General features: G+C 40.7%; 1 protein-coding gene across 1 annotated transcript in view; it reads left to right on the forward strand.

Moving 5' to 3' along the window:
* The window catches only part of CDH13 (cadherin 13), a 445,458-nt gene that overhangs the window by 134,887 nt on the left and 290,116 nt on the right, over nt 1-20,455 (forward strand). The window lies entirely within an intron of this gene.

Below are 20,455 nucleotides of genomic sequence, written 5' to 3' on the forward strand. Positions count from 1 at the left end.
TAAGATTCTTTAGTTTGGGTTTTTTTTTTCCTCAGTTGTATTTCAGGGCTTTAGATATGTCAGGTAAGGAAGCATTGCTTTAACAGTGTTTTAGAAACATGAATTTTTCCTTTACCTTGTTAAACCCAAGACCTAAACGTATTGATGCAGAAAAATCAATTCATTTAGTGAAAAAAGTATTATTTACTACTAGCTAGATTCTTTATTTCTGATGGAAACAATTTGTTTTCCCCAATAAGTGTCAGGAGCCGTCAGTGTATTTGGAATGGAGAGTCTATTCAAGGGCTGGAATGAACAGAGCTCTCAAATGAGACAATTGAGAGGTGGGAGAAAAACAAATCATTTTAATGCCATTCAGAAGAGGCCCTGACTAATCAGATTGTTGTTCATGGCTCCTTGCTGTTTAGAGGACAGAATAGCATAATTTAGTGAAATATTTGCACTACAATGCTTGCAAATTTGAGGAAATGGAATTTGGATTAAGCCAGGATTATTTTTGATCTTATCCCTCTCAGCTTTTTTTTTTATTTTTTGGCAAATGTGAGCAGTGCTGATGTACGTGCATAAAGAAAATGGCTTATTTTCTTTGAAGTGTCAATAACATTGTCAGGCATTTTTCTAGGTAAACACACAGCAGAATGATTAAGTCAGGGTGAAGCTCAATGCATGAGACACAAATTAATTTTAGCATTGTTTATAATCTGTACACTACACCAAATCCAAAATGCTCAGCACGGGGGAAAAATACTGAGCTATGTGAGAAATGTCAAAAAGGGATGGGAAATGAGTTGTTACCTAAGGAGCTTTGGAAAGAACCCCTGGTTTGGATTGGTGAAGTCATTACCAAAGACATTTCCTGACAGCAGGACAAGGGGGGCCATGAGAGGAATGGCATTCCCAGTGCTGGTGAATCCATGTCCCAGTGTGGCCAGGGGGGAAATGCCATCTGCTCTAGGTGTGTCCTGCAGTGCCACAGAACTATCTACAGTAATTTCACAATTATAAGCAGCACCATTGACTAAAATTTTGGTCCGAACCCAAAGTGTGGCTTATAATCAGGTGTGGCTTATATATGGACAAAGAATGAAAAGTTGTTGTTTTAGTTTGGAGCACAGGTGTCTGCTAAGAAAGGCAGGAGCTTCTCTTTGAAATGGAGAGTGTAAACCCCCTCCCTCCAAATTATTATAATTTTGAAATCAAGGGATTTTCAGGCAAAGATATGGGAATTAGGAATAACAGTTCTTTACTAGGGAAATTAAAATAGAAATACAGCACTACAAAGGAACAAACCCCAAACCCTGACACAGTCAGAGTACAACCTGACACCCGTCAGGCAGGGTGTTGGCAGCAGTCCCATCCCATGGTGGCTGCATCCTCCTGCAGTGACAGATGTGGCTCAGTTGGAGCAGTGCTCCTGTACAAGGTGCAGTTTCCCTCCGGAGCTCCAGTGGGGATGTGGAGAAATCCGGTTTTCCTCTGGAGTCCAGTGGAGAAAGGGGCTCCCTTAGTGTCCCAAACCCTCTGTTTTTATCTTGGTAAGAAATGTTGGGCTCTTCCCCCTGGCTGGAGCAACTCCCAATGGGATGCAGTAATTTTATCAGTGCCACAGTGGGACTCAATGGCCATGAGCAGAAAATGACTGGCTGGAGGAAGGATGGGTTGTGAAAAGATAAAGAACAATGCCCTGCCTGGTTTCAATGGATGCCCATTAGAATATCTGCCATTGAGATAAGGATCACTGCCCCCACCCTCAGCAGATGGTGATAGAACAGACACCTTTTATCACACTCTGTATTGTAACCCAAGACAGCTGCCGACAGCCCAACATGCGGCTTATAATCAGGTGCGGCTTGTAATCATGAAATTACTGTACATTTCCTCCAGCATCTCTGGGCACTGCCAATATATTACTGTGAAAAGGAAGGAAGGTCAGAAAAATCCATATTTTTATGAAGATTAGTCTTTCATGGAATCACAGAATCACAGAATGGCTTGGGCTGGAAGGGACCTGAAAGCTTTTGGCAGGAGAAAGCTCTTGGACCTGAAAGCCATGGAGAGGGACACCTCCCTCCACCCCAAGCTCCAAGCCCCGTCCAACCTGGCCTTGAACACATCCAGGGGCAGCCACAGCTTCTCTGGGCACCCTCCAAGTGAAGAATGTTTGAACAGTTAAATCTCAAGCACAGTATTTCCAGTTGCAGCTTAATCAGAACCTTCTGACACCAGTTCAAAGCCCCTTTGTCATCAGGATCCCAGCTCGAGCCACTTCTGTCACTGGGTACAAACTTACTGCAGGCAGGAATGAGTATCCTCTTCATGTGAGGAAGGAAAAGCTGAAATATTCCAGAGAACAGATGAAGCCAGACAAAGAACTCTATGTCCCAAATCTCTCTGAAGCAAAAAAAAAGTAATCAAAAAAGCCAGGCTGTGCTTATGGCAGCAGAGAGGTTTCCTAGAAAGGAATGAAGAAGCCACTAAATGACAAACTCTACTTAAAAACCCTCTTACAATGTCAACTCATTAAAAATGAAATAATTTTCTGTTTCATTGAATAACTTATTGAGGTTATATTAAACTTCAGCACACGCTGGATGTAAAGATTTGAGTTGTGTTTGTACACAGGATAGGTACTGGTATTTTGATATTGCTCATTATTATAAAGAAAATCTCTCCATAAAATGCAATGTAGGGATCCAGTTTCAGTTTTATGTTTACACCATCTATTTAAAAACACACAGCAAAACAATTTACAAAAATAGAGGAGAAAAGTTAAATCACTTCTTCAAGGAAGCATCATCCTATATTTATAGTTTGGTAAACATAACATTAATCAGCTGGAAAATGTTCAGCAAAATATAAAACTGTTCTGGGCTCTAGCTCAGAGAAATATATGTAGAAAAATATATCTAGCTTCTCCACTTCAAAAGGGAGTGCAAAGCTGCAGAACCTGCGGGAAAATCAATTTTCTGCGGCATAAGTGGCTTGCACAAAATTTTGCAGTGCACCATCTAGATTTTTTTTTTTTAATTTAACTGATCTACATCTGTTCCTGTAACAAGTATCCAGGCTGCAAAAGCAGTCAGGTTACTCCTCTACTGTTAAAATGGTATTAAACACTTGTTGGAAAATAAAAAAATAAAAACTTGAGGCTGTTGGAAGAAATCACATGAGATGGACATTTCCTTCAGAGGTCCTGGCTCCAGCCTGCTTTCCACCAAAATTTGGGAGCACAGCTTGAGATTCTTCTCTTTGGTGGTGATCCCAGTGAGGTGGCTCACTGAGTAATTCCTGGGTGACACAAACTGGACCTTGTGCAGAGAGGTGACTAATTTCCAAATTTGCTGCTCTTTGTACCAAAATGGGATAATCAGATCAAATCTCCATTGGAAGCAACACACAGAACTTTCTTCCCTGTTTGTTCTGCTGAGAGCAGTGACAAAGTGTGTCCCCAATAGAGTTTCTGTGATTTTTTAAGAACCATCCCTAGAGAATGAGCATGCTACATTTCCCCTTTGATGTGCTGCCCAGGGACTTCAAAGAAAAACTTACACAAAATCTATCCTCTTAAAAATTGCTTTGTTTCCAAATCCCTGCTACAATTATTAATGTAATGTAGGTTGACTTTTTAGATTACATTTGATTTAATTTTAGATTATGTTATTATTTCTTTGACTGCATTTTGTCTGTACCAATATAAAGGTGCATTTCTTAGGTAAACTTCACTCCTGAAATGAGCAGGCTGAGTGTCGTACATAATCTATCCTCATTTCACATGATGAGACTTTCAAATTGGGATCTTTTTGACTGAGTGCCTCCTCCATCACTGCTGGAGCTTGCTGTTTGGAGGAGAGAGGGATGTATCACAGTAACTGATGGGGCTTTACTGCCTGGCAAACACTGCTCAACCCTGTGAAGCAAGATCAGGCTCTCTCATGTAAAATGCATTGCTGCTAACTCGGGGAGATTCAATTATAACCAACCTCTTCCCAGATTTATCTTCTGAAAAGAGATGGGAAGAAGAAAACTGTTGAAAGTTTGAAAGGATGGTGAGTTACCACTTTGAAAGTTGGAATATTTTCTGTCACTCTGCCTGTTCTGCCTGTCCCTCCTGATCTGTGTGCAATCTCAGGCCATTTGTCGGCTGTCAGGAGAGTCACTGGCCACAAAGCCAAGTTTTAATAGTAAAGGTGCAAATGCAGATCCCCAACACAGGCAGCTTTGGAGATTTTGAGATGAAAATGGGATGTTCTGCAGTAATGCCAACACTGAGGTGAATCACTTTTCACACTGGCTTTGAAACTGAAAGATGAGAAAGGCTCAGCCAATCTGACCCTGGGGGAGCTCTGCTTTTGTGTTGGTACTGAACTGTCTCAATGTCCACGCTTCCCATCACTTATTTTTTGGCAGAGGTTTGTGAGGCCTTCCCTGTCTGCACATCCATGAGCTCCAGGTGCTGGAGAAGGGTGGGGACTCCTGGCTGGAGCAGGCCAGGGATGCCAGGATAATTTGGCTAAAGGGATTTACAGCTCCCTGGCAGAATTCTCCCTCCTGGGTGGAAGGAATGGACCAAAGAGCCAATGTGGATGATACAACTCCTCCAAAGCCATCTTCCCCTGGCCTCTGGAACTTGCTGTAATAGATAAGATTTCCTAGATACCAAGGCTGAGCCAAATTCCTTAAGAATTTGGTCATTCTCCAACACTTTGGAAGATAATTGGTTAGAAATTAGTCTGTGTAATTGGTCAGTTCACCTTTAGAACTTCTCACTTAGATTGGATGCTTGTATAAACTTTTTATTGGCTGTAGTTTGAATCCCCCCTAAACCTATAAATATAATTGTCTGCCCTTTGTCTCTGAGAGAATCCTGCTTGACCACTCTTCCCATGAAATAAAGATTCTTGTGGAACTCGTCAAGTAAGGGCTCTGGTCTTTCTCTACTGGCTAAATGTGAGCTCCTGAGAGATGGCTGATCCATATTAGCACTCTCAGCTCCTGGTAAAACAACTACCAGGGACCAGAAAGAAAGTTTACAAGCCAAGGTCTGCCCCTCGTGCTTGGAAGGACTGCTCCTTGCCATGGCTTTCCCTTTCTTTTGGGCTCTTGGGATGGGATCTGTGGTGCTCCTGCTTTGGGCTGGGTACACACTTCATGGATGGCAACCAGCTGGGATTGTCAGCAAGAGCCCTCCTGACCCAGGCACCTCCATAAACAGCACAAAACACAGAGGCAGTTAATGTCAAAAACCTCCTCTTCACTCCTATGTATTTTGGTAATGGCTTTGGCACTGAGAATGACTGAAATAATGCCACTGAAATGTCCATTGAAGCAAGATATAGCTGTGTCTACACTAGAGCTTTTGTCAGTATGGAAATGTCAGAAAACATTATATTCAGAGCACAAATTGCAAGTATAGAACTGACAAAGTAAATTTTGAACTGTGTACTCAAGTGTAGTGCTTGAAACATATTCCAAGTTGGCAAGTTGCAGCCAATCATGGAACAGAACCAGTGCTCCAAAAATCTGACAGAGCCAATGTTGAAATCTGAATAATTGCAACTCCATTTTCACAGTAATTTAAATGGCAGAAGCATTGGCAGAAATTCATGAATAATTTACATATAAGAATTTAGCAATCTGTGGTGAATAGAAAAATAAATGGCAAATCCAATAAATAAATGATTGTTGTGAATTATTTGCTGTGCTCTGATGTTTGCTAAGAAGTGTCTTTTTTTTTTGAGCTTTCATAAAGTGCTGGATTTGAACTCCTGCTTCTCAGGAAAATGCAGTTTTAAAGCAATAGCAGAAAAGTACATATCTACCAGGGGAAAAAATAACAAACCTGTGGTTTGTTAAAACAATACAAAACAACAGGAATGTCCAACAGGGGCTGTTTTATGAAGGATACATATAAAAAGGACTTATTTGCCATGCAGCAGCTGCAGTTGCAAAATCTGTAGCCTTAATGAGAAATGTTAGCTGATATATGTAATGATGAGTTATACACTGCAACAGTTTCTAATTAACTATGTATAAAGTTTTAAGATTTATGAAGGAGGTAAAATCTGAAGAGAGAAATTCCTAATTCCCGTCTGTGCCTGTGGGACTGTGATATTATTTTAATATACAATAAATTAATTTACACAGCACCAGTGTTTGTTTTCACATAGAATGGATATGGGGGCTGTGTAAAAAAAAGTTACAAGACACAGTTAAAATAGAAAAATTGTTTATCTGGATGGCTTTGACTTTGCTTGAAACAAGATAAAGAACACTAGATACTTTTACTAGTTTGAAGGTGATGGTGTTTTAATGAGCTCTGACTATTTTGTAAATCTATTAAATCTTTTTTTTTTTTTCCATAACAAAATTCTGTTTCTGACATCAGTTGTTTAGAATAATGCCTCATAATTCACCTCGTGCATGTGTGAGAACAATTGCTTTTTCACCCAGACATTTGTTTAAATTTGGAAATCTGTGGGATGCTTTTGGTGTTTGTTTCCCCCTTGCTCAAATTAAAAAAAATATTTTAAAAATCTCTTAATATCAACATTTATTTTTGTCTGTAGAATAAAAAGTCATCCTGGAAATAATTGGTAAAGGTAGAATTAAATAAATCCCACATGATCCTCTTACCAAAGTCTAGTGCTGATGTTCTCTTTCTCCACCAACTCAGAAATCAGGACACTCATTTTGGGTCCATTTTCCATCACACAGAAACAAACACTCTCACCACTAATGAACTCTCCAGCTCTCCTGTGGCCTTAATTACAGAACTTGCTCAAATGATCAGTAACACTTTCCTTTAGAATATCTGCATTTCCTTTCCATTTATCTCTTATCCATAATCTTGTAACTTTTTGCAGAATCTAATTTTTTTTCTTGATTTTTCCTGCTGGTGTTATTCCATGTTGTGTCATTTGTGCTACCTGGGGTGAACTGGTGTCTGCCTGTTAGGAGGCTGGTCCATGTTTATAAATACTGACTGTCTGGGAATGGGAGTGGAGATGTGGAATTTGAATCTTCTTTGGTGGATTTTTTTCCATTCCTAATAACAGTTAAATTTACTAATTCGTGTTTTAAAATATTATTGTCCACATTCAGCATGTGCATGCTCATGTTGGTACTATTGAACTTTAAACATCCTTATTTAATCAATTTTATCATCCCTTTATACATGTGTTTACCCTTGAGATGAACTTTCTCCAGGAGTTTCTGTGGGTATCCCTGGTTTCTCTAGATCACAGGATGCATTTTGAACAAATTAATTTTCAATACTTGTAGCCAAACCCCATTCCAGTGCAAATTAAAACCTGATGCTTCTGTAGGTGGAGACAATGAAATAAATTTAGCATGCTTGGCCTATGGACAGCTTTTCTGTCCCTGAGAGTGGCAGTTTTTGTGGCACTGTCTATTGTCAATTGGTGCTTCCAGGTGGTAGTTAACTTCCTGAGAATATTTTGGGTGGGGTGATTGATTATTCTGGCATTTCCAAGTTTCTTCCTAGGCCATGCTTGTGTCCAAATGCTGTTTTTCTGGGATACATGCACCTCCACCCTGTGTGGTTATTCCAGCTTTATAGGAGAGCAGTGTCCTGCAGAGCTATGGGCAGTGGAGAGAGCCATCCTGAGCTCTGCAGCAATTCCTTCACAGAAATGGTTGTGAAGTTTAGGAACAGACTGCTCAGGGAGGTGGTGGAGCCACCATCCCTGGAAAAACCTGAGGATGTGTCACTTGTGGGCATGGTTTAATGATGGACGTGGTGGTGGCACTGGGCTGGAGGTTGGACTTGATCTCAAAGGTCATTTCCAACCTGAACTATTCCATGGCTCTGTGGAAGTGCTGCTGTATGACCTCAAATGAGCAATTTACCTGCAGCTCCCAACATGATAACACAGATAAAAGTTGGTTTATTTTCCATGGCTGTAAAGAAGGGTATTCTAGACACTCTAAAAGAGAAAAGAGGAGAAATGCAGTCTCCTCCTGGAACAGCAATGAATGCAGTAGTAAAATAATGTTTACTCCTTTGGTAGTTTGCAAAGCTGGAGGAGGAATGAATAATTGGGAAGCAAGTCTGGAAAGGAACCTCAGCTGAGCAGCACAAGTTATGTATGGGAATGTTGTATGGAAAGGTTGTGTCAGCAGGAGAGGGGGTGGGAGGCAGGCATGGGAACCAGGCAAGAGAAACTCTTCCCCAAGAGCTGAGCACGTTCCTCCAGGCTGCTCCTTTGGGAATGTGCCCCTGGGACGTGAGTCATGAGGGGGAGCCCAGAGAATGAATGTACAAACACAGAGGATTGGTCTGCAGAGGCAGGAGCAGATGTGGGGGATCTAAAGAGCCTGTATTTTATTTCTTGATTGCTTGTCATGGTTGGTCAGGTAATCTACTTGCACTAAGCCAGGGCTGCTGGGGTCCAGCTCCTCTGAGGAAATGTTCTCATCTATTGGAGTTGGAATTCATCTGAGATAACTGCTCCATGTCTAGGAAATGGATGGAAGGACTTGTTGTTTTTGCCAGTTCAGGATCCATTTCTCTGTCTGTAATTTACTCTTCTGTGAAAGCTTCACTGCTGAAGAATGTTCCCAATCCAGACTTGTCTCTGGCAGAACTTCAAAGCAGTAATGGACATCTTTCAGGGTTGTAATGATATCTGGTTTTGTTCAGCTTTGGAAGAAAATTTTAATGAAGAGTTTTGCAAAATAAAAGGGCTTGGAGGTGGTGATCAGGAATTGCTTTCCAAAAATCATATGAGATGAACAAAGTAAAATGAAGTGTGGTGGCAGCACTGCACCTCTATCACTCTACATTGCAGTGCACAGCAGCCATTGCCTGTGCAATAATGAGCCTCATCAGCTTCCAGACAGCAGGCTTTGTAACAACAGAGTATTTATGTAAAACACTGAGGGGAAAGAGGAGGAGGGAGGGAATGAAAGTTGTCTGTCAGACTGAATACACAAAGCATTTGGTACTTCAAAACTAATTTTATTTTTAGTTAATATTCATTGATGCAAGTTCTAGTCTATTATTAAGCGAATCTGGTGAATAATTACATCCATCACTTTGAAATGTTTAAGACAAGTGTGGAGTTGTAAAACCAGTCTTTTGGAATCATCCCCAAAATTGCGTTGTGGGAACGGTGTTGACACTACAGTTTGATCATGTTCTGAGTCTGAGGGATCTCAGCACGTTCCCAGAACTGCTCCTGTGCATTGCATTTACAGGCATTAACCAACCAGTCTGGATTTCTTGGGAACCATGAGAAAGTGTAGGGCGTCTCTGTATTCTCATTTTCTTGGCTTCTGTCAGCGTCTGAATGTGACCCATCTGTGGGTGAGTGAATGGTAACTGTTTTTTCCAGAATAAAGCATGTGCTGAAACGCAAACAAGCAGCCTACAGAAGCTCTGAGCTAAGTTTAATTAGCTGTAGAGTTCATTTCAACTTCAAACTCCCAAGTTAACTCGCCAGGCTGCAGAGTTTATAATGCATTTCTTGCTGGATGCCTGCTAGACAGGGGAGCTGATGATATTATATTTGTTGCTAGGTGATGAATTCTGATAACCTTTCTGTTCCTATATTTATAAATGTCTCATGCACTCTGCTATAGAATAATTACTTATTTACGCCTCAGCTCCTGCATGGAACTACTACAAAGTTGCTAAGCAGCCCTGTGTATAAATATATAACATCGTGTCACTTGAAAACTTTTGGCAACTCACATTTACCAGATAAATCCTCTGTTTGTCACGACTGTAGCCATTAGCAAAGTGGAACACAAATGAGGGATATCAGAGTACACAAGGACAGAGCTTTATTTGTCATGAGAGATTAATGCTCTGGGAGGGGATGTGAGCTGGAAAATCACACAGATTCAGTGGTTTGGGGTTTTTTGCATTCTTTTCTTTTCTTTTTTTTTTTAATGGCTTTATAACCAGAAGTAAAGTAAAGATTGACTGATTATTATCTCACCTCTTTAAACTTCATAAGCATTATAATCATTATAGTTATTCTAATGTGAAGGAAAAGAGGCACTTATTCAAACAGATGTGCTGAGGTTTCTGCATTCTAATGCTGCAAAGTGAGGTGAGAGTGTAGGAAATCTGTATGAGTGATCCTCAGTGCAGCCATCAGAGCATTTGTCATTAGTGGGTTCTATAGCAAGCCTAAGGAGAAATGAGGGAAGAGGAGAAATCAAGTTTTATTCCCTTTATTTGACTTTGACACAAATTTTGTTGAGTTTACAGCTATGACAGCAGTTGGAATTCACATAATTTTAGAGATAACTGTAATTTATTAAATCTAAGAGAGTAATAAAATTCTCAGATGGTTTTCACTGCACCATTTTGTTGACTGTGGAGTTTAATACAAGACACAATTTTATTCACTGGTCACAACTTTCTGTGGAAACTACCAGTTAAGGGTCTGGTCCTTGTTCCTGAATGTGACAAACAGGCTTGGGATCAGCACTGCCTTGATCCCAGTCCTAGCTGTTGGTTCCAGTGGTGCAAACTGGAGGCTGGCAGCATTACCTGCATGGTGCCAGATGAAGGTGGGACATCCCCCTGTGACAACCAGCCAGCAGCAAACGGCCCAAAGAAGCAGAGTTCATATCTGAAATATAGATTGTGTGAATTGACACAACTTTTCATTGTCATCTGCTTCATGTGCAATATTTGTTTAAGTGTGGAGCAATTCCTCCCATTTCGGTAGCAAACGTGAATAACAGCATCACCCAGCTCATCAAATAATCACTATTGAGCTGTTTGTGTTTTCTCTTGCTTTTGGTTTGTTTTTTTTTTTTTCTTTCATTGTTCCTTAGTTATTAAAAGAGGCACAAACTTCAGTAGCCTGATGTTCTTCCCTTGGTTTATCTGTGTAAACAAATTTCAGGTTGCCTATAAGTGATCCTGACTGACAGAATATACTTTCCCTCAGGTCAGTTCTTTTGTGGAAGATACCAAAGCTTGTCTTTCTTTAAAGTATAAAAGCCTTTGTTTGATGTGAATAGAAACTGTTCTGGGAATGACTGTGCAGAGTAAGATTACATGGTGCAATTTTAATTACATTGTTCTCAGCAGTGCAACTTGTCTGATCTTAGTGTGAGAGTCAGAATTCAAACCAAGGTTATTTGGTTCTGTAACTGTTAGTCAAGCACTGATATTGTTTCAAAGAGATGACAATAAGTTTAACAAGTTTAAAATCCAGCACAGTTCTGAGAGGTGGCTTTCCTTGTTATCCTCAGAAATTTTGTGTTTTAGCAGGTTGATTTTGTGTGGTTTATAGAATTATCTGGGTGTTGGAATTGGATGGTTACTTGAGTAAAACAAAAGCTTAACCAACCAACAACTGGCTCTGCAAAACTAAATGTAGTTTAGATTCTGAAAGCCTTCTGAAAAGTTATTAATAAACTATGTCCAAAGGCTTAATTATATTAACCTGATTTTTAGACTGAGGGCTGAAAAGGAGTGTGAGTCAGTTATTTGCACATTTATCAGATCGGTCTGGAGAAATCAACTTTCTACAGGTGACTCTTAAAAAAAGTTTGAGGGAATTCTCTTGAGAGAACTTGGCAAAACCACTAAGAGGAATTGTTATTCCTCTGCCAGGTTCATTGATGGAGAAGATGAGAAATCAAAATATTTTTCCTGGAACTGGAAGACCTTTGTTTCACTTTTTCACCAGGAAAGCTGAGCAATCTACAGAATAAATGGGTTGAGCAGATTTTCAGGCATGGCATTACTCATTCAGCAGCTGGGAAAATAGGCCAGCAACCTACAGTATCCATTTTGAAAGGAAAATATTGCACAGTGGATTTATTACTCACTCTCATTTCCTTTTATGTATTGTAAATGATGCGTCATCCTCTATTTCTGAAACAAACTCCTACCACTGACTGCTGTTTGGAAATTATTGCACAGGGCACAAGCTGAAAGCTTTATTCCTGGGGATGTCTTTTAAGGAAGTGTTATTGTACTTTTATAATTTTATAATTTTTATCACTCCAGAAGAATAATGGCTGTAAATAGATGTCCATGTATTTGGGGTTTTTAACATTTCCTAGGGTGTACTGACCATAGTTTAGGTTCTGTTGGAGTCTTGAGGTGAGGAAGAAGTGAGCTGAATTACAGATTAGTTGTCATTCCACACAGAAGGTGAAACCAAGACCCAAGACTGAAGAGGTGGAGGCAATATTGCCTCTCACAGCATCTGTGGGTAATGTGCAGAAAAGCTCTTTGTAGTGATGCCTTATTTAATGAAAAGCTCCTGCCCTTTGACTTCTTGTCTCCAAGTACTGCCACAGTAGGAGAGATATCTCAAGCAATATTTTTTCTCCCATCTCTGATAAAAACGAGTGTATAAGGCTGTGAGTAGCTGCCATGGATTTGGTATAGAACAAAAGATATTTTTTGCAATAGTAATTTCTTCTTCCAGCCTCAAATCACTGAATTATTTGAACTTGCCACTGGAGGAGCAGACAAAGCTTACATTCCTGCACTGAGGCTCCATATTTCACTTCTATCCTTTATTCCCTTTCTTACTAATGGCCCAACCTCAGGCAAATGGAAATGTGTGTGCAACCCAGTGAATCTTCTGCTCATCCAATAGAATATCATAATTTTTCTTAGATTAACTTAACACTCATAGAAAAATAGTTGAGTACTGACAAAACCTCGTGCCTTTAAAAAATAAAAAAATTGAAGAAGTTTTGACGGATCACATTAAGAAACAGCAGATTAATTACAACAAACTGACCTTCAAGATAAACAGTTTTAATTGTCAGCTTGAGGGAGAATATCCCCATGACCTTTGACTAATTGTCTAGTTAATGGAAAACCTTTACTAAATAAATTTGTGGCTTTGGAGGCATTTGAAACACATACTGGTGTAAATAAGGTTCTTTCTGGGCTGGTTTCACTATAGGTGTTTCCTGTGAGTGATTGCTTCTTGCTACTTTTTGACATCTGCTGGCAGCCTTTTGTTTATACAGTTGAATCTCCTGGGACACAGTTTTAGGTTTTTTTTTCCCCTGATTCAATCTGCACTGATTAGTTTTCAATAAATTACATATATCAAGAAATTTGGGTTTGTTAGCACTTAGGGTGACTGCTCAAAGATCTGATGAGTACCTGTGCAGAAGACAAGGAAATTCATGGTCAGTAGTGCACTGCCTCTCCAAGCTTTATTCAGGCAGCATTCAAAGGAAATAATCCATTATATCCCACTGGGAATTCTTGTACAAACTCAGACTTCTGTCCCATCTCCCTCCTCTGCAGACACAATTAATTTTATATTGACAAACTTCTCACACAATCTGCAGAGCCACGAACGTATTGAATGCATCTGAATGTCTTTGATTCTGTCTGCTTGTGTCTCAGACCCAGCCAGTGAAGGTATTGTAGGAATCTAATGTCATCTTATGTTCTTCTGGGGATCTTAGGAGAATGATGTGTAAATCTGCTAAAAGGGAAAATTATTGATCATTTGCATTGCAACAGGAAACCCTTTTGCCGAAACCAACAAAGTTAAAAAATATCTTTTCTACATATCAGTGCTCTGGGATCATTTGGGCTGCTCAAATCGATGCAGCATTAACAGGGAAATGTCTCATTCCTCCCCAGGTGTGACAGCTGCTTTGAGAACTCCACAGATGTGGTGTCAGTTTGTGTCCCCTGCCTTTACAGAGACAACAGCTCTGCTTAAACTGAGCTCTGTGCTGTGCTCAGAAGATCAATGACTGTGATATAACATCTAAAGGGTTTATTTATTTATTTTGTCTTCAGACACACTCCCTGACACAATATTTTTGTTGAGACAGTAGTTTTTCTCTAGGGTTTAGAATAACAGCTACAGTACTGCCGTGCCTTGTAACGCAGCCACTGACCCAGGAGATCAGTCAATAACACCTCTGTGTTGTAATGAATAAGTCAGGATAACTTCCAACTGAGAACAACTCATTACAGCTCCTTCCACCTGATTAAATTTTTGCCCTAAATAAGACAATGGGCAGTAAAATGATGTGTGAAGACATCATGTAACATAAATGGGTGAAATCTGCTGGGGGAGGAGGGAATGCCTTCAGTTTTGATTGTAGGGGTTATATTTTCCTGTAATTTCAAGCAGTCACAGACAGCTGACAGAGCCCTGTTGGCAGAATAAATTTGTTGAAGAGCATGAGATGCTTCTGAGGGATCTTCCTTTTTATCACTCCAGAAGAATGCCTGTACATAGATTTCCACATATTTGGGGTTTTTAACATTTCCTAGAGTGTACTGACCATAGTTTAGGTTCTGTTGGAGTCTTGAGGTGAGGAAGCAGTGAGCTGAATTACAGATTAGTTGTCATTCCACACAGAAAGGGAAGAGGGAGCATTGTGGGAAAAGGCAAGAGGCAGCAGTGACATGGAAAAAAATCAGTTTGGTGCTGCTGGAGCCATCCTGCTCACTTGTGCTCTGTGCAAGCACTTGCTGGAATCCCAAACAGCAACCCCAGTGCTGCAGGGCAAGGACATTTTGCTGCAGACCTGGCTGACACAATTTGTGAGGCCTCTGTTTTTGGATCACTTCTAGCTCAGGGTACCAGATGTGATGCTCAGATCGAGCCAAGTGCTGTTGAGATGTGCCAGGAGAAGAGAGGCAGAGCTCAGTGAGATGTGAGAAGATGCCAGAACCCAGTTCTGGGTGGGGCAGAGGGTGAGGAAGGGGGCAGAGCGTGACTGGGTGGGGTTTTTGGTGTGGATGGAGTCACTGGCTCTGGAGTCACACATCACACCCATCACCCAAGAGGGAGCCTTCAGCCAGGTGTCACTCACTGCTCAGGTGAGCTGTGCTGCAGAATTTCAGGTTTTTAGCGATTTCCCAGCTCTGCTGACTGTAGATGGTGGAGGATATGAGGAGAGAGAGCAGTGTGACTCTTTTTAAGAAATCACACCTTTCCTTGGCTGCAGCTGGCTTCTGGGTGAACCCCCTTGTCCTTCCTCATCTGAGGAAGCTTCTCTCCTATCTGTGCTTGCAATGAGCTCTGACAGCACAGAGAGAGCTGTGCCTATTAATAGTTACCATTTCTCCAGTGCAAAGGTGTTCTCCAAGGGGCAGGAATGAACACCCTGTGCCCGGCAGATGAACTGCTGGCCTAATTTTTGTATCATAACAGGGCTCTGCACAAATCTAATCATCACACACAAACCACACAGGGATGTTTGCCAGTTTTGGTAATCAGTTTATTTTTTTCAGAAAATAAAAGTGTGCCCAGGGATGAAGTCTGTTGTTTAGTGCTTGTTCTTCCAAAGAAGACGAATATAAATGTGTATTTGTCTTAAGCAATTCTTGTTATGTTGTGACGAACATTTTGCTGCTGTTCATGTTCCCTCAATTTCTGACTCTCTGGAAACGAAATAAGTCATCATTGTAATTTACTTCAGGGGCACATAAAGAAATTATATAAATGCAAGAAAATCATAAACATGCAGTGCAAGATAATAACCCACTGTTGCTCGTTGAATTTGTTAAAAAAAAATCATTCTGTAGCAATTCTACTGCAGAGTTAGGATGTAGCATTAAGCTGTATAAAAACCTTGAAAAAGGGTTTTCATAAAATTGATTCTGTTCATTTTATTAAATGTTCAATAAGTTTTTTTTGTGTAAATACTTCAGTCACGCTGGTAGGTTTTCTAATCTGTGAAATCATTATTTCTGCAGCACTTTTAGATATGAAATAATGATAATATTGTGTTTTTAGGAGTAACCTGTCTGACTTAACTGTTGACAGTGTCTTTTCTTCTGCCCTCAAATTTCAAGGGGTAACACTTTTTCCTTGTGCTTCTCAGGGTTTTTTGCAGAAAAGCAGCAGAAACACACAGGCTGTGGGTTCACTGCCAGAACTCCTGTTCCAGAGGTGCTTTTAAGGCACCTCAAAGGCAGGGAAAGAAGCTGTTTCTCCTGTGGACATTTCTGTTGGCTTGAGAGGCAGGGTTTGTTGTGTTTTCCAGCTGCTGTGCTGGCAGCTGCTGTGGCATTTGCTCTCTCTCTCGTTCTGGGATGGGCTCAGGTGGTCCAGATGTGCTGGGTTCAGGAGGATTTCACCCTCCCCACACCAGCAGGATCACTCAGCCCTCGGAGCCCTGTTGCACTTTGTGTTTGGAGCTGCAGGGTGCCTGTCCCAGAGCTGTGCCTGTCCCTGTCCTGCTGCTTTTGATTTACCAAGATATGAGTATTGGTCTAATACCGATATTCAACTGTGAGGACAAAAGACTCTCTAACAATTTAAAGTTACAAAGTGAATGTTTATTCAGCGCTGGGCAGCAGCGTGGGGTAACCCCTAACACACACTGCAAAATTACAGGTGGTCACAGAGTCTGTTTATTGACAAAAAGTTCAAACAAATACATATTCATAATAACAGCCCCTCCCATCCCTGCTTCCCATGGTAATTAGCTGAAATGGTAATTAAGCAACGTGGTTGGCTTCTTGAATTAAGTCTGGGCTCGTTTTTGTGGGGAGGGGTCTTAGAAGGAGGAAGTAAGGTGAGTCTTCCTCGCCCTGACCTTTTCTATCAATGACAATACAAATGGCTTTTGGGGCAACTCCAGTTTTGCAGAGAATGAGTTTCTGGTTGCAATTGTTTGTGTTCTTTGGACCTAACTACCAGTTTCATCCTTTCCCATTGCAAGCACAGCTGAGCAAACATAAATTGACAGGCAATCAATTATTGAAGTTTCAGGTAACTATCTCAAGCCCAGTTTCTTCTAACTTTTAACTAAAATCCTAATTTCTTTAAGATTAGTGTTTCACTTTTACTCACTGCTCATTGCTGACAGAGCCTCACCAGCTCATGGTGCTTTATGAATTTTTATGCACAACAACAGCACTCACCAGCATTTCCATTTGCCTCAGCCACCACTTTTGTCTCTTTGCAGTTAATGAAGCTTTGCCAGTCTCTGTCTGACTTCCCTGTTTTGCAAATGTGGTTGAGCAGGGAGGACTCTGAGCAGAGCTGTGGGATCCCTGCTGGGATGGGAAGTTCAGTTCCCTTTTTGCACCTCTAATGTGCTTTTGCATCTCCAGACCCCTCTCAGATACACCTCCTGACTTGTGGCTTCAATATGATCTAAAGTTATTTGCTAGAAAGGAGAAGAAAAAAATGTACAGGATAATATTGCTTTGATGCTGTAATTCCCACAGATTTGAGCAAGGCCAGGTTATAATTACAAAAAGCATCCTAATATTCATTGGTAGAGTCATTAGGTGTGTAGTTTCAATGTGAAATTTCCTCATTCAGGAACCATTTTGTTGCTTGTTATGATCAAGAAAATATGAATACCTGTACATAGAGATATACAGAGTTAGTTTTGGTGTGTTTATAGATAAAAATGTGTATTTATTTATTCAGAATACCTCTGTGGAGATTTCACCGGAGAGAAAATTATGGATTCAGTATTTCTGTTCAAAACAAATTAAACTTGTGAGAATTAAACTCAGAAAAAAATTACTTTGAAAGTGGAATGTATCAGGCCAACATATGCTTTTGAATACAAACCCATTTCAGCTTGTATTCTTTTACTTTTGTTTACAAGAAATGCAACTGCTAACCTTTAAATGTTTTAAAATGGTATCCTTTAAAACATCTGTGGGTCATTATCATAAATATCACAGTGGTGTAGAAACCTCACATTTGTGATATATCATAAGAGAGAAAATGGAATGCACTGAAAGGAGGAATCCCAGGAACTTGAGGTTTCTTGCTGAGATCCATAAAGGTTAATATTTCCAGTTACAACTTTTCCCATCATTGCATTAATGGACTTGGGATCCTGCACAAGTTTTTCCACCAGGTCTTTTGGTGATAATAAGCTCAAAGTCAATGATTAAAGCCTTGGGATGCATGCAGGTATTGTTGATAATGAATATTGCTCGGTGGAAAGAAATATTCTGCACAATTCCCATGTGAATTTTACAAAAAAGAGTAAAAGTCGAACACAGGAGGCTGAGAAATGAGCAGAGGGCGATGAATGACACTCGTGTTTTTCTCTGGGAGCTGCTTGGCAGTGTTCTCATTTTGCTTGCATGGAGTTTTGGAGCCTGTCTCATAGCATGTGGTATATTAGGCACAATAAAGATGTTCATTTGGCAGCTGGAGCATGACTAGGAGCATCACAAGAGTCATAGATGCGTCAATAAATGAAGAACTCCACCTTGATATAAATATTAGATCACTGTTTTAATTGCCCATTGAATTCTTGTCAATGAGACATTCACTTGTCATGCCTGGTGCAGCATTACCAATGTTTTATTTTGGGGCTAGGCCTGAACTACTGCTCTTAATCACTTTTTGCACTTTTGTAGCACCCTGAGCACCAAATATGAATCATTTTGTTGCAAGTGCTGTGCAGACACAGGGTGAACAAGTGGCCTTTGCTCAGAGGAGTTTAAAATCCAGTTAATCCCCTTAAGCTGTACCACAGAGTGAGTGTGCAGGGGATCAGGGGAGTTTTGGGGTGTGTGCCCCTCTCACCAGGCTGCCACTCACCCACCCTGTTCTAATGCACGTGGGTAGTGGCAATAATGTCAATTATCCATCTCAGGGCTTTCCTCACACCTCATCTCTGTGGCAAATGCATGAACAGCACAAACATCATCTCACAGACCATATGTTATCAGGGCTGCCAAGCAGCAAAGTGTTGGATGTTCAGAGAGCACCTTTGCAGCTCAGGCTGACACTTTCCACAGCTGATATCCACAGCTTCTGTCTCATCTCTTGCTACACTGGCTGGTACTTGAGGGAGAAAAGGAGCAATTAATTAATTAATCACACTTTATAGTTTTTACGTAGAGATTTCTACACTGGCTGTATGTACAAAGCAAGATATTTTTCCACTAGAGAATAAGAACAGGCATTAACAATGTCCAGGTTTGGTTAAGAGATAGATGTGATGCCATGGATGGGAAGTCTGAGGAAGCTGATGAAGCTGAAGCTCCTCAGAGCTCTCCTGAGTGCCTGGCAGGGAAGGTCAGTGTGGCCAGTGCCAGCCCCAACCCCTCAGGCTGTGTAGCTGCTCCTAGTGTGATAAATTTGGGGTGTTTGCACTGGCTGTTCCCCAGAAGCCACATGAGTTTAAGGAAATTCCCTGTGAGTGAATGCAGCTCAGTCTGGGGTGATGTTCTGATGTTCCCTGCTCAGCCCAGCCCAGGAGACAGAATCATCCAGACAAGGTCCACATCTGATCCTGAGCTCAGACTCTGGATTTTATCTGTCTCCAGTTCCCTTCAACCCTCCCAACAATTGGTTTCACTTTCATCCTTGTTGGCCCTTAGACCAAATAATCTTCAGTGTTCCCTATCCCTATGATCACCTCATCTCCTCCCACTTCTAATTCTCTCCTACACATCAGTACTTCTCAGAGCCTTTCCATTTTCTTCCTTCTCCTTGCTATTAACCTCACCAAATACTCTTGTTTCTGTGGTAGGACTGGGAATTGAAAGCATCACTGCTTTTGGATGAGATATGTTAAAAAAAACTCAGTTTCCCAACAACAAATCTACCTTGGCCCTTTCTGGGAAAAGTTGCAGTTTCATGAAGCAAGATGAATAGACAGCAAAATAGAAAAGGTTTAAAAGTTCCAAATTCATATTTCCAAGGGAATATAGAATAGATTCAAGTACTTCTCCTGATTCCATGTGCCAAATCTGTGTGTGGTCTCTGAATTTCCCCAGAGCATGCAGATGGCAGCAATGCAGGAATCCCAGAGTTTGTGAGCACAGAGCAGAGGTGGGAGCAGTGCACTCCCAGCCAGGCCCTCCCTGCTTTAGACATGAAACAGTTTGGCCTTTTCTTGTAAGGGACCCAGCATTTGGCTGGGTGATGCTACAGCTCTGAACAATGACATTTGGTTTTGAGAGATTACTTTATTTAAGTTTTCTTTGGCTTTTTTTAAAAATATTGTTTCTGATATAATTTCTCAGAAGCCAATGCTAAATTTTTCCAGTTGTAAGATATTAACAGTAAATCAGCAGCATTTTTGGATTATGAAATGCACATATTGATTCAGAGAATCACAGACTAGCTTGGTTGGAAGTGACCTTAAGGGTCATGAAGTTCCAAACCCTCTGCAGTGGGAAGGGATGCCACCAATAGAACATGTTCCTAAATCTTGCTTCTTCTAAAAAAAAAATTATTTAGTTGGGGTTTGTGTTTTTTAGGGAATTAAAAAATAAGAGACTTGGAGTTCACAAAGGCTGCAATCTAAGCAGTATCTATCCAGTGGTTTGTACAGAGAATTTCAACTTCCCACACTTGTTGTGAAATGAAAACTTTGCATTTTTGTTGGTTGGTAGCTTTAGGAAATTGAGGCGAACCTGTTAAAACACCTGTCATAAACCCAACATTAACTCCAAAAGGTGATTTTTCAGCAGGGAGCCTCCCATCAAAATCCTGCTGTGTGCACAGACCCTTCCTGGCAGCAGCTC

Source organism: Catharus ustulatus, chromosome 11 (genome assembly GCF_009819885.2).
Source record: "Catharus ustulatus isolate bCatUst1 chromosome 11, bCatUst1.pri.v2, whole genome shotgun sequence".
Taxonomy (NCBI): Eukaryota; Metazoa; Chordata; class Aves; order Passeriformes; family Turdidae; genus Catharus; species Catharus ustulatus.